This window comes from Gracilinanus agilis, chromosome 2 (assembly GCF_016433145.1).
Source record: "Gracilinanus agilis isolate LMUSP501 chromosome 2, AgileGrace, whole genome shotgun sequence".
Taxonomy (NCBI): Eukaryota; Metazoa; Chordata; class Mammalia; order Didelphimorphia; family Didelphidae; genus Gracilinanus; species Gracilinanus agilis.
The window spans coordinates 432018713-432032537 of record NC_058131.1 but is presented as its reverse complement, the minus strand read 5'-3'; the positions used below and the strand labels follow the sequence as shown (position 1 = coordinate 432032537).

The window sequence follows — 13825 nt, the reverse complement described above, 5'->3', positions numbered from 1 at the left end:
TTAATTAATTTAGAATATTTTTCCATGGTTACAAGATTCATGTTCTTTCCCTTCCTCCCCCCAACCCCTCCTATAGCTAATGTGCAATCCCATTGGGTTTTACATGTGTCCTTGATCAGGACCTGTTTCCTTATTGTTGATAATTGCACTAGGGTGATCATTTAGAGTCAATATGCCCAATCATATCCCCATCAATCCATGTGATCAAGCAGTTGTTTTCTTCTGTGTTTCTACTCACACAGTTCCTCCTTTGAATGTGGATAGCATTCTTTCTCATAGGTCCCTCAGAATTGTCCTGGATCATTGCATTGCTGCTAGTAAAGAAGTCCATTACATTCCATTTTACCACACTGTATCTGTCTCTGTGTACAATGTACTCCTGGTTCTGCTCCTGTCACTCTGCATCAATTCCTAGAGGTTGTTCCAGTTCACATGGAATTCCTCCAGTTTATTATTTCTTTGAGCACAATAGTATTCCATCACCAGCAGATACCACAATTTGTTCAGCCATTCCCCAATTGAAGGGCATCCCCTCATTTTCCAATTTTTGCCACCACAAAAAGTGTGGTTATAAATATTTTTGTACAAGTCTTTTTCCTTATTATCTCTTTGGGGTATAAACCCAGCAGTGGTACAGTTAGATTAAAGGGCAGGCATTCTTTTAGCACCGTTTGGGTGTAGTAACTGAAACTTCTGAAGCTAGAAGGGGAGATGTATTTAGAAGGGGGATTTCAAGAGGATTAAATAGATGAATTCCTGTAGGGGGTCAGTGTCCTCCTAGTTTGGGTATAGGTGATAGGCTAGAGTGATGAAATGCTCAGAAGAAGCCAAAGAAAAAGAATACTTCTGATAGGATAAATAAAATTATTGCATATCATAGGCCTTTTTGGACTACAGGCATATGATGTCCTTGAAATGTTCCTTCTCGAGCAATATCATGACATCATTGATATATTGTTAGAAGTATAGAAATAGGGGGCAGCTGGGTAGCTGAATTGAGAACCAGGCCTAGAGACGGGAGGTCCTAGGTTCAAATTTGGCCTCAAACACGTCCCAGCTGTGAGACCCTGGGCAAGTCACTTGACCCCCATTGCCTAGCCCTTACCACTCTTCTGCCTTGGAGCCTGTGCACAGTATTGACTCCAAGATGGAAGGTAAGGGTTTAAAAAAAAAAGAAGTATAGAAATAAATACTATGGCTAAAAGGAGTGAGGAGTTGACATGAAATCATATAAGTCCTGAATTTAAAAGTAGTACTGAAAGTGCTCCTGTTAGTGGTCATGGGCTTGGGTTAACTATATGATATACATGGATTTGGTGGGTCATTAAGAATTATCATGTAGGTAAAGGCTTACTTGAAGTGTACAAACATAAGTTTGAATTATGGCTACAGCTAGTCCAAGGATTATAAGAAGTAATGGAATAATAAATGTGTTGGTTAAAATGGTTAATCTGATTGAAGAAAAGGCTAGGGTTGCAGATCCAAAGAGGTGAATTAATAGGTGTTCTGCAGTAATGTTGGCTGTTAGTTGTACTGCTTTTGCTAAGGGTTGAATAAATAGGCTAATTGTTTCAATAATAATAAGCATTGGGATTAGAGGTATAGAATTAGTTGTCCACATGTACACAAGGCATAGTGAATATGTCATTTGTTTTCCTTAACTGTGTGTCTTCATTACCATGGCAGATTATGTTGGTAGCAATATGGTGTGTGTGTGTGTGTGTGTGTGTGTGTGTGTGAATGTGTGTGTGTGAATGTGTCTGTGTCTGTGCCTATTGTGTCTGCCATTAGAATGTAAGCTTACTGAGAGTAGGAATTGTTACATTCTTTGTGTTTGTATCCTGAGGGGCTACTATAGTACTTGTTATACAGTAGGCACTTAATAATTACTTGATGATGATCAACTGATTAGACAATAGCAATGTAAAACATTGATAAAGAATTTTATTTCATTTTAAATGTATTTATTTTATGGAACCTTTTATGAATTGGTGTATCATCCTTGCATAGGGGTCATACTAATTTTCTCTGTATCATTCCAATTTTAGTACATGTGTTGCCAAATCAAGCACTGATAAAGGATTTTAAATACAATAATATTACATCAGATTAGAGGAGATGGAATAGTCATGAACACTTTCTCCAATCTGCTTTTAATTAGGGGAAAGATTGTTCTTGGAGAGGGACAACACAGACCTAACAATCAAAATTACATTTCTACATTATTTTTATTATGTCCATACAATAAAACATTACTACTCTAAATCTTTGGAAAGTAGCCCCTTCTATTGTCGTATTGAAAAGATTAAAGACATTTTCTGACAGCAAGACCCACTAGGATACTTGTCTATTTATCAACAACTTGAATCAATCTCATTTCATAGGTGAGGAAAATGAGATTTCATTTCCATAAAGGCAGTAGTGGAGTAGTTAGAGTTAGGGAAAAAAATTTCATAAGGACTGAGATAACGGACTGAATCCAGGAAGTCCAACTTGTCACTGGGTTGTGGAATCATGTATCTATACATAGGTGTAGCTTCTATGTGCTTCTGGGTAGAAAAAGTCTCTATAGAGAGACTTCATATAACCATGCCTCATCTAAAAGACACAAGAGGGTGGCCAATAGTTTAGGGAACAGAAGAATCCAGTTTGGTTCAGTCACTATTTATTGCACCTATGCTCAATTTATACTATGGCAGAGAAAGATTGGAACTATTCCTATTCTCTCTGAGTTCACAATTCACCTGTAAAAACAATGCAGAATAATCGTAACAGGTAACATTAAAGTTACTTTAAGGTTAAAAAAGTGCTTTTTCTTCATGGAAACAATAAATAATATAGCAAAATGTTAAATAAATCCACACAAATCATTAGACTTTCTGAATATTACTGACAAAACTGAGGAAGAAGAGCTGGAAAGAAAATCAAAATAATTACCAAATGCGTAAAATATTAGGGAGTCATTTAACAAGACAACACACACAAATTATATGAATTTAGCTACAAAAACTCTTTGCAGTTACAAGCCTAAATAATTTGAGAGATTCGTTACTTATGGTTGGGTCATGTCAATGCAATAATAATGAGAATGTTACTTAAATTAATTTACTTATTCAGTTAGATACCAATCAAATTACCAAAGGATTTCTTTAAAGAGCTTTAAAAAATAATAACTAAATTAATCTGGAGGAATAAAATATCAAGAATATCAAGAAATGAAAAGTGGGAAGAAAAACAACTTAGTAGTACCAGATCTAAAATATTCACCAGGACAGATTATAACACAAGACCCAGAAGTAAACAAGCATAGTAGCATATTGTTTGACAAAAACAAAGACCTTAATTATTAGGTGAAAGACTCAGTATTTAACAAAAACTATTGGAATAATTAGAAAGCAATCTGGTAGAAATTAGGTTTGGTCTAGCATTTGCTCCATATAAAAAAAATAAACCTTGAATGGAGATATGATATAAATATAAAATGTCACATCATTAATTTTTAGAGGAGAATTTCAGGTTATAACTTTTACAACTATGGATATAGTAAAAGTACTTCTTTAGTCTTATGGAATAAAATGAATAACTTTGACTACATAAGATTAAAGTTTTGTCTTAACAAAATCTCTACAGTTAAAATAGAAAGAAAACTGAAGTGAGATAAATCTTTACAGGAAGTTTCTGAAATATACTACTAATAAATTTACCCTTTGCAGAACTAATTCAAATATATAAGAAAAAGAGGTATTTTACCCAATATATAAAAAGCACAAACAGGTAGTACTCAGAAGAAGAAAAAAATAAATCAAATACCTAAAATTAAGATGAGATTAGGCAGAGAAAGAAAACTAAAGATCACTATCTATAAGGAACACTGATGCAAAACTTTTAAATAAAATATTAGCAAGTATGCCATAATGACATGTAAAAGAAAATATACTATTACGAGGATTTTTTTTTAGCAAGAATGCTCTCCAGATCTATTTATCGTCTCCAGATAATCTGATAAAGACGGCTTAGTTGATAAGAAGTAAGGACACAGAAGATCTTTTAGCTCATGCTTCCAGCTCTGTCTCTGGGAGTATGGAGTTGATTATATATATTTCAAGACTCATTTCACACAAAAGAACCCCACCGAAACTTTGCAGTTGTGCAGAACTTACAAATTATGTCATATCAAAACGCAAAAAAAAAATCTCATTTGACTTCAGAATAGAACAAGGCCAAGGCTGAATTTTGGCTGGCCCATTATTGAAAGCTAAGTCTGGGAATATTTTCTCAGGGACAAATAGCCCACACTGGAGGAGGTTTTGTCTAAATTTTTACCATTATTGACCTTGATGTGTCTAGAAACAGATTCAGAGTCCAGGCAGCCTTTTGCTTAATTTCTGTTTTTAGTCTTGGAGAGAAATTGTTAACTTCTTAACTGTTGATTTGCTAGGAACTTAAAGCTTTTCAATAAGGAAAGGTGTAGATCAGAAAAGGAGTCAAAAGAGGAGTCTCAGATTTTTATCTATTTGAAACTGTTTCTCTTATTGGCTTTCCACAGAATGCAGGGTTGTTTCAGTGGGAGGTTCATGAGAAGGACTATAAATATTAATAATATAAATAATTTTAACACAGTCATATCAATAGATGATAAAAAACTTTTCACAAAATCCACCACTCATTTTCATTGAAAAGTCTAGAAATCATAGGAATAAATGAATCTTTTCTTAATCTAAATCCAAGAGCAATTATTAAATGCAGATGTAATCAAATGTATTAAATATAGAAAAACTAGAGATCTGTCCAATATGATCAGAGGTAAAACAAGGATGTCCATTATTACCACAACTATTTAAAATATATCTAGAAATGCTAGTTAAAGAAATAAAATGAGAAAAAAAGAGGGAATAAGCATAGGCAAACAAAAAGCTAAATTATTACTTTTGCAAAAGTATAATGATGCTGTATTTAGAGAATCCTAGAGAATCAACTAAACATTAATTGAAATCATTTACAATATTAGCAAAGTCACAGGATTTAAGATAAAATTTTATAAATCATCATCAATCCCGTATATAATCTTACAGAAAGAGTTTGGGGGAAAAATAAATAAGAAGAAACAAGTTTAGAAGTTATAACATACTTGAGAGGGTGTCTTCCAAGATTTTCCCAGGGACTGTGTGGATTTAACTATAAAACTTTCTTTGCTGAAATGAATACATACTAAATTGATTTAAAAAATATTATTGCCTGTGGGTAGGTTGAACCAATATAATATCAATACTACAATTTTAATTTATTGATTTATTCAGTAATTCAAAATTCCCACAAGAATATTTTATAGAGCTAGAAATCATAATAAATCATAACAAAATTCATATGGAAAGACAAATAATGGTCAAGAGTATCAAGGTAATAAGGTAAAACATGAGAATAAAGGGAATCTATCACTACTAGATCTCAAATTATAGTACAAAGAAGTAATCATTTAAAATTCTTAGTACTAGTTTTAAAAAATAAAGAGGTAGATCAGAGACTGGATTAGGTACACAATATTCAGAAACAAATATGATAGCAGAGTGTTTGATAAACCCAAAGACAGTTACTAGGGATGAACTCACTACTTAACTAGGAAAACTGGTTTAGACCAACACTTCACACAATATACCAAGAGGAACTCCAAATGGATACATGATTTCAATACAAAAAGACTTATCATAGAAAAATTAGAGGAGCAAGTTAAAATTATCTTTTGGATTCACGGAGAGGGAGTTCATGACTAAATAAACGTTAGAGAGAATAACAAAATGTGATAAACAATTATAATTATGTAAATTTTTAAAATTTTGCACAAATAAATCTAATGTAGTAAAAACTAGAAGGGAAAAAAAATGGGGGAAATGTTTGAAAAAAGTTTTTCTGAAAAATGTCACATCCAAGATATATGGAAATAACTGATTCAAATTTATAAAACTAAGAACATTCCCCAAGAGATAAATGGTCACACTATAAGAATAAACAGTTGTCAAAGAAAGAAATCCATGCTGTCAAAAATCATATGAAATCCCCTAAGTTACTAATAACTAGAGAAATTAATGTTAAAGCAACTTTGAGGCTCTACCTCATACCTATCAGAATGGAAAAAATGATGAAAGAGGAAATACTAGTCGCTGTGAGAAAATAGGTACACTAGGGTATTGTAGTACAGCTTCAAATTGGTCTTGCCAACCTGGAAAGAATTTGGAACTGTGCTCAGAAGGTCACCAAACTATATATCTCTTTGACCTAACTATACCACTATTAGGTCCATACCCCACTCCCCCACAAAAAAAAAGTGATAAATGTAAAAAATACTTATATTCATGGTTAAATATATATTTATTTATATGAATAAATATCTCTGTATACAAAAATATTTATAGAAGCTCTCTCCATGGCAGCCAATAATTGAAAACTAAAGGCATAGCCCTTTAGGGAATAACTAAATAAGTTGTGGCATGTGAATGCAATGGAATATTATTATGCTGTAAGAAATGATAAAATGGAAAATTTCAAAGGATTTGCTTTCCAGGATGGCTAAACTAATTTGCAGCTCCTCCTACAGTACACTAGTGCATCTATTTTCTTATAACCCCTCTAGAATTTATTATATTCCTTTTTTGTCATTTTTGAAAAGTGAGCAGAATTAGAGAAACAATTTATACAATAACATTATAAAGGAAAAACAGCTTTGAAAGACATTAGAACTCTGATCAGTAGCATCATAAGTTCATGAAGTTTAAAAAAATGAAAATGAAACATAACTCTCTTCATACGAGAGTGGAAATGAACTTAAAAGAAAGCGACATACATTTTCAGATATTGTTAATGTTGTATTGGATTGTGTTGATATGTATGAAAAGTTTGTTTTCCAATTTTTGTTTGGTTTTTAACATGCTCAATGGTAGAGTCATGAGAAATACAAAATTTCTATACAGAAATACAGATTAAAATTTTAAAACAATTGTTCCTTCAAAAACAGTTCTCTAAAAAGAGAATTTTTAAAAGAAAAAGCAAGCTATCAAAAGCTATATGAAAAAATGTTCCAAATGGAAAATAGTAAGAAAGATAACTCTGAGGTTCTACCTCATATCCTTCAGATTAACAAAGAGGTCAAAAGAGGGAAATGACAATTGTCAAAGGAAATGTGGGAGGATAGAAGCACTAATATATTGCTGGCAAAACTGTGATTTGGTGGAGCACTCCTAGGAAGCAATATGGAATTACACTCAACAAATAACTTTATTGTAAACACTCCTAGGCCAAACGATGCAGGCATACATTGTTGCACTCTGCTTTATCATATTTCACAGATATTGGTTGTTTTGGGTTTTTTAACAAATAGAAGGTTTATGGCAAACTTGCATCAAGCAAATCAATTGGTGCCATTTTTCCAACATTATGTCTCTGTGTTACTTTTTGGACATTCTTGTAATATTTCAAACTTTTTCATTACTTAATGAAATTTTCATTTCATTCTGTGATCAGTAATCTTTTATTTTACTATTGTAATAGCCCCACTCATATAAGACAGAGAGAGAACTTTAATCAATTAATGTTGTATGCATTTTGACTGTTTCCACTGACCTGCCATTCCCAGACCCTCTTCCTCTCCTTGAGTCTCCTTATTCCCTGAGACATAATAATATTGAAAATAGATCAGTTAATAACCTAACAATGACCTCTAAGTATTCAAGTAAAAAGAAGAGTCCATCAATGCAGCACACTTCATTGTTGTCTTATTTTAAGAAATTGCCACAGATTTCCGCTTCCAGGTTAAGAAGGCAGCAGAGTAAAAAGCAGCTGCTTAACCTCTCCTAACCCACACATACAGGACTCTTCAAAAGGACATGAAAACAAATCCAGATGAACAAAGGGATCCCACAATAGGGCGCAGCATTGAAGAAATGTGGAATCGGAGCATTTCCATTCTATAAGGGGGTGAAACAGCTCTCACTAAAACTCGAGCTGAACAACCCCCTTCCCCCCCAAACCACCTACAGTGCCAAAGCCAGCTCAAAAGAGTTAGACCAAGTTTGGGGTATTCATTAAGTCCTTGACAGCCACCTGGGATCACCAGGGCCTGCTCCGTAGAGCAGCAAGCCTCAAGACCCCAAGAGGCTAAAAAATGTGCAAACTTTGAACAAAGACCTTGAGCACAGGCTTGGGCCTTGGGTGGGGACCCAGTGCAGAGGAGTGAATGACTGTGGAAGCAGTGCCCTGAGGCTGTTAAAGGAGCTTCGGGCAGAGGAACAAGCAAGGGGACCACTAGGAGGCTTGACCCTGAGAACAACTAGACCTATGATGTCAGGAGCCTAAAGAGAGCAGAGAGACCCTCAGGATAAGGATAAACCTGAGAGGGCACTTGGCTGACAATGGCAAGTCATTTGCAAGAACCCCAAAAGAGAAAGATCAACACAAAGAAATCTTTAACACTCAACAACTTTTACACAGGGAAAATCCAGACAACAGGGCAAATAGCATAGGAGAACAAACAGATAATCAGATCCAAACCTTCCCAAAAAAATGAAAACTGGTCACAAACTCTTAAAAAGTTCAAATCTGAGATGATGAGAAAGATGGAAGAGATCTGGCAAGAAAATACAAGTTTAAAAGACAGAATTTCACAATTGGAAAGTGAAGCAAGTAAATTGAAGACCAGAAAGGACCAGATTGAAAAGGAAAACCAAAAGATTATAGCTGAAAACCAGTCCCTAAAGTCTAGAATTGGGCAATTAGAAGCTAATGATCTCTCAAGACAGCAAGAACAAATAAAGCAAAGTCAAAAGACTGATAAAATAGAAGGAAACATTAAATATCTTAATGAGAAATTGACAGATCAAGAAAACAGGTCTAGAAGAGACAATCTGAGAATCATTGGTCTTCCTGAAAGAAGCAGGAATTAATAGAAATTTGGACTCCATACTAAAAGAAATTATTCAGTAAAACTGCCCCAAAGTTCTACAACAAGAGGGCAATATTGACATTGAAAGGATGCATAGATCACCCTCTACACTAGACCCTGAAAAGACAACACCCAGGAATATAATAGCAAAATTCAAGAGCTTCCAAATAAAAGGAAAAAAAATTTACAAGAAGCCAGAAAGAGACAATTCAGATATCAAGGAGCATCAATCAGGATCACACAGGATCTGGCAGCCTCCACACTAAAAGACCACAAAGCTTGGAATATGATATTCAGAAAGACAAGAGAACTGGGTCTACAACCAAGGATCACCTACCCATCAAAACTTCCAGGGGAAAATTTGGGCATTCAACAAGATAGAAGACTTCCAAGTATTTGCACAGAAAAGACCAGGACTAAATGGAAAGTTTGATATCCAACCACAAAAATCAAGAGAAACATGAAAAGGTAAATAAGAAACAGAAAGTAAAGAAAGAAAACTCTTATTTTTTAAATTTGCCTCTTTAAGGGCTTCAATAAGATCTAATTATTTGTATTCCTATGTGAAGAAATGTTATGTGTAATTCTCTGTAGTGAACTCTATTCACTATTATAGTATTCACTATTATAGTAATTAGAAGAATTATTCATAGGGAGAGGTTGGAGTACTAAATGGTCTAAGATGATATGGGGGGTGGGGTGGGAAAGAGGGGGGCAAATAGAAGAGGTCACCAAAAGAAACTTGAATGAATAAGAAAAATAGGATATTCTATTATACGCAAAGAGGGCATGGGAAGGGGAAGGGATGAATACTATTATAAGAAGGAGAGGAAGAGAGCATTAAGAGGTAATATTTAAACCTTACCCTCAGTGGAATTAACCCTGAGAGGGAAGAGTAGCTATATCCATTGGGATATAGAACTCTACCTAACCCTACTGAGAAAGTCAGAAGGGATAAACCAAGGGGAAGGGAGGAGAGAAGAAGAGGGGGGAATTCATTAGGCCTTAAAAATAAAAAGAGGGGAATAATAAGGGAGGGGGTAGAAAGAGAAGTAAATCAAGGGAGGGGACAAGGGTTAATGGCTCAAAGCAAACCACTGGTTTAAAAGGAAATAGTGTAAGAAGAAGGGGTAGAACTAGGAGAAGATACCAAAATGTTGGTGAATACACAGCTGATAATTATAACTCTGAATGTGAATGGGATGAACTCGCTCATAAAACGGAAGCAAATAGCAGAGTAGATTAGAAACCAAAAGCCTACCATATGTTGTCTACAAGAAACACATATAAGGGAGTGGACATACACAGGTATAAGGTAAAGGGCTTGAGCAAAATCTTTTGGGCTTCAAATGAGAAAAAGAAGGAAGGAGTGGTGATCATAATTTCTGACAAAGCCAAAGTAAAAATAAATATGATTAAAAAAGACAGGGAAGGTTATTACATCCTGATAAAAGGCAGCATAAAAAATGAGGAAATAACAGTGCTCAATATGTATGCATCAAATGGTATAGCATCCAAATTCATGAGGGAGAAACTGGCAGAGTTCAAGAAGGAAATAGATAGTAAAACCATAATAGTGGGAGATCTAAATATTCCTCTTTCAGATCTAGATAAATCAAACCAAAAAATAAATAAGTACAAGAGAAGAGAGGTGAATGAAATCCTAGAAAAATTAGACTTAATAGATATGTGGAGAAAAATTAACAGGGACAAAAAGGAATACACCTTCTTTTCAGCTGCACATGGTACATTTACAAATATTGACCATGTAATATGGCATAGAAATATTGTAAACAAATGCAAAAGAGCAGAAAAAATAAGTGTAACCTTCTCAGATCATAATGCAATAAAAATAATAAAAAGTAAGGGCACCTGGACAGGCAAATCAAAAACTAATTGGAAATTAAATAATATGATTCTCCAAAACCAGCTAGTCAAAGAAGAAATCATAGAAACCATCAACAATTTCATTGAAGAGAATGACAATGATGAGACATCCTACCAAACTCTGTGGGATGCAGCCAAGGCAGTACTCAGGGGGAAATTTATATCCTTGAGTGCATATATTAACAAAGTAGGGAGGGCAGAGGTTAATGAATTGACATGCAACTTAAAAAACTAGAAAGCAAACAAATTAAAAATCCTCAGATGAAAACTAAATTCGAAATACTAAAAATCAAGGGAGAAATTAATAAAATCAAAAGTAAAAGTACTATTGAATAAATAAGACTAGAAACTGGTATTTTGAAAAAACAAATAAAATAGACAAAGTACTGGCCAATCTAATTTAAAAAAAGGAAAGAAGAAAACCAAATTGCCAGTATCAAAGATGAAAAGGGAGACCTCACCTCTAATGAAGGGGAAATTAGGCAATCATTAAAAACTATTTTGCCCAATTATATGGCAATAAATATAAAAATTTAGGAGATATGGATGAATATGTACAAAAATATAAATTGCCTAGATTAACAGCAGAAGAAATAGGATACCTAAATAATCCCATATCAGAAAAAGAATTTGAAAAAGCCATCAAAGAACTCCCTAAGAAAAAATCACCAGGGCCTGATGGATTCACAAGTGAATTCTATCAGACATTCAAAGAGCAAGTAATCCCAATACTATACAAATTATTTGATATGATAAGCAAAGAAGGAGTCCTACCAAATTCCTCTTATGACACAAATAAGGTACTGATTACAAAGCCAGGTAGATCAAAAACAGAGAAAGAAAACTACAGACCAATTTCCCTAATGAACATAGATGCAAAAATCATAAATAGAATACTAGCAAAGAGACTCCAGCAAGTGATCAAGAGGATTATCCACCATGATCAGGTGGGATTTATACCAGGAATGTAAGGATGGTTCAACATTAGGAAAACCATCCACATAATTGACCATATCAACAATCTAACAAACAAAAATCACATGATTATTTCAATAGATGCTGAAAAAGCCTTTGACAAAATAGAGCACCTATTCCTATTGAAAACCCTGGAAAGTATAGGAATAGAAGCACTTTTCCTAAAAATAATAAATAGTATATACCTAAAACCATCAACAAGCATCATATGCAATGGGGACAAATTAGAAGCCTTCCCAAAAAGATCAGGAGTGAAACAAGGATGCCCATTATCACCTCTATTATTTAACATAGTTCTAGAAACACTAGCAGTTGCAATTAGAGAAGAAAAAGAAATTGAAGGTATTAAAATAGGCAATGAGGAGACTAAGTTATCACTCTTTGCAGATGATATGATGGTCTACTTAAAAAATCCTAGAGAATCAACTAAGAAGCTAGTAGAAATAATCAACAACTTTAGCAGAGTTGCAGGATACAAAATAAATGCACATTAATCATCAGCATTTCTAGATATTTCCAACACAACACAGCAGCAAGAGGTAGAAAGAGAAACATCATTTAAAATCACTCTAGACAATATAAAATACTTAGGAATTTATCTACCAAAACAAACACAGGAATTATACAAACACAACTACAAAACGCTTTCCAAACAATTAAAACTAGATCTAAAGAATTGGAAAAACATTGCCCGTTCATGGGTAGGACGAGCTAAGATAATAAAAATGACCATTCTACCCAAATTAACTTACCTATTTAGCACCATACCTATCAAACTACCAAAAAACTTTTTTACTGAATTAGAAAAACCTATAACAAATTTCATTTGTAATAACAAAAGATCAAGAATATCAAGGAAATAATGAAAAAAAATGTGAAGGAAGGTGGTCTAGCTGTACCAGATATTAAACTATACTATAAAGCAGCAGTCATCAAAACAATATGGTACTGGCTAAGAGACAGAAGGGAGGATCAGTGGAATACACTTGGGGTAAGTGACATCAGCAAGACAGCGTATGATAAACCCAAAGAGCCCAACTTTTGGGAGAAAAATCCCAATATTTGACAAAAACTGCTGGGAAATTTGGAAAACAATATGGGAGAGAGTAGAGTTAGATCAACATCTCACACCCTACACCAAGATAAATTCATAATGGGTGAATGACTTGAATATAAAGAGGGGAATTATAAATAAATTAAGTGAACATAGAATAGTATACTCGTCAGATCTCTGAGAAAGGAAAGATTTTACAATCAAGGAAGAGTTAGAGAAAATTACAAAATGTAAAATAAATGATTTTGATTATATTAAATTAAAAAGCTTTTGTACAAACAAAACAATGCAGCCAAAATCAGAAGGGAAACAACAAATTGGGAAAAAATCTTTATAACAAAAAAACTCTGACGGGGTCTAATTACTCAAATATACAAGGAGTTAAATCAATTGTATAAAAAAGCAAGCCATTCCCCAATTGATAAATGGGCAAGAGATATGAATAGGTAATTTTCAGATAAAGAAATCAAAAGTATCAATAAGCACATGAGAAAATGTTCTAAATCTTTAATAATTAGAGAAATGCAAATCAAAACAACTCTGAGGTATCACCTCACACCTAGCAGATTGGCTAAAATGAAAGAAGGGGAGAGTAATGAATGCTGGAGGGGATGTGGCAAAATTGGGACATTAATGCATTGCTGGTGGAGTTGTGAACTGATCCAACCATTTTGGATGGCAATTTGGAACTATGCTCAAAGGGCTATAAAAGAATGCCTGCCCTTTGAACCAGCCATACCATTGTTGGGTTTGTACCCCAAAGAGATCATAGATTAACAAACTTGTACAAAAATATTTATAGCTGCGTTTTTTTTGTTGGCAAAAAACTGGAAAATGTGGGGATGCCCTTCAATTGGGGAACGGCTGAACAAATTGTGGTATATGCTGGTGATGGAATACTATTGTGCTCAAAGGAGTAATAAACTGGAGGAATTCCATGTGAACTGGAAAGATCTCCAGGAACTGATGCAGAGCGAAAG

At 34.0% G+C, this 13825-nt stretch overlaps 1 non-coding gene across 1 annotated transcript; it reads right to left on the bottom strand.

Moving 5' to 3' along the window:
* Positions 1 to 1965: 1965 nt before the first annotated feature.
* LOC123238370 lies at positions 1966 to 2072 on the bottom strand. Its single transcript, XR_006505565.1, has one exon. It is a non-coding gene; the product is annotated as a U6 spliceosomal RNA (small nuclear RNA).
* Between the last annotated feature and the right edge of the window lie 11753 nt (positions 2073 to 13825).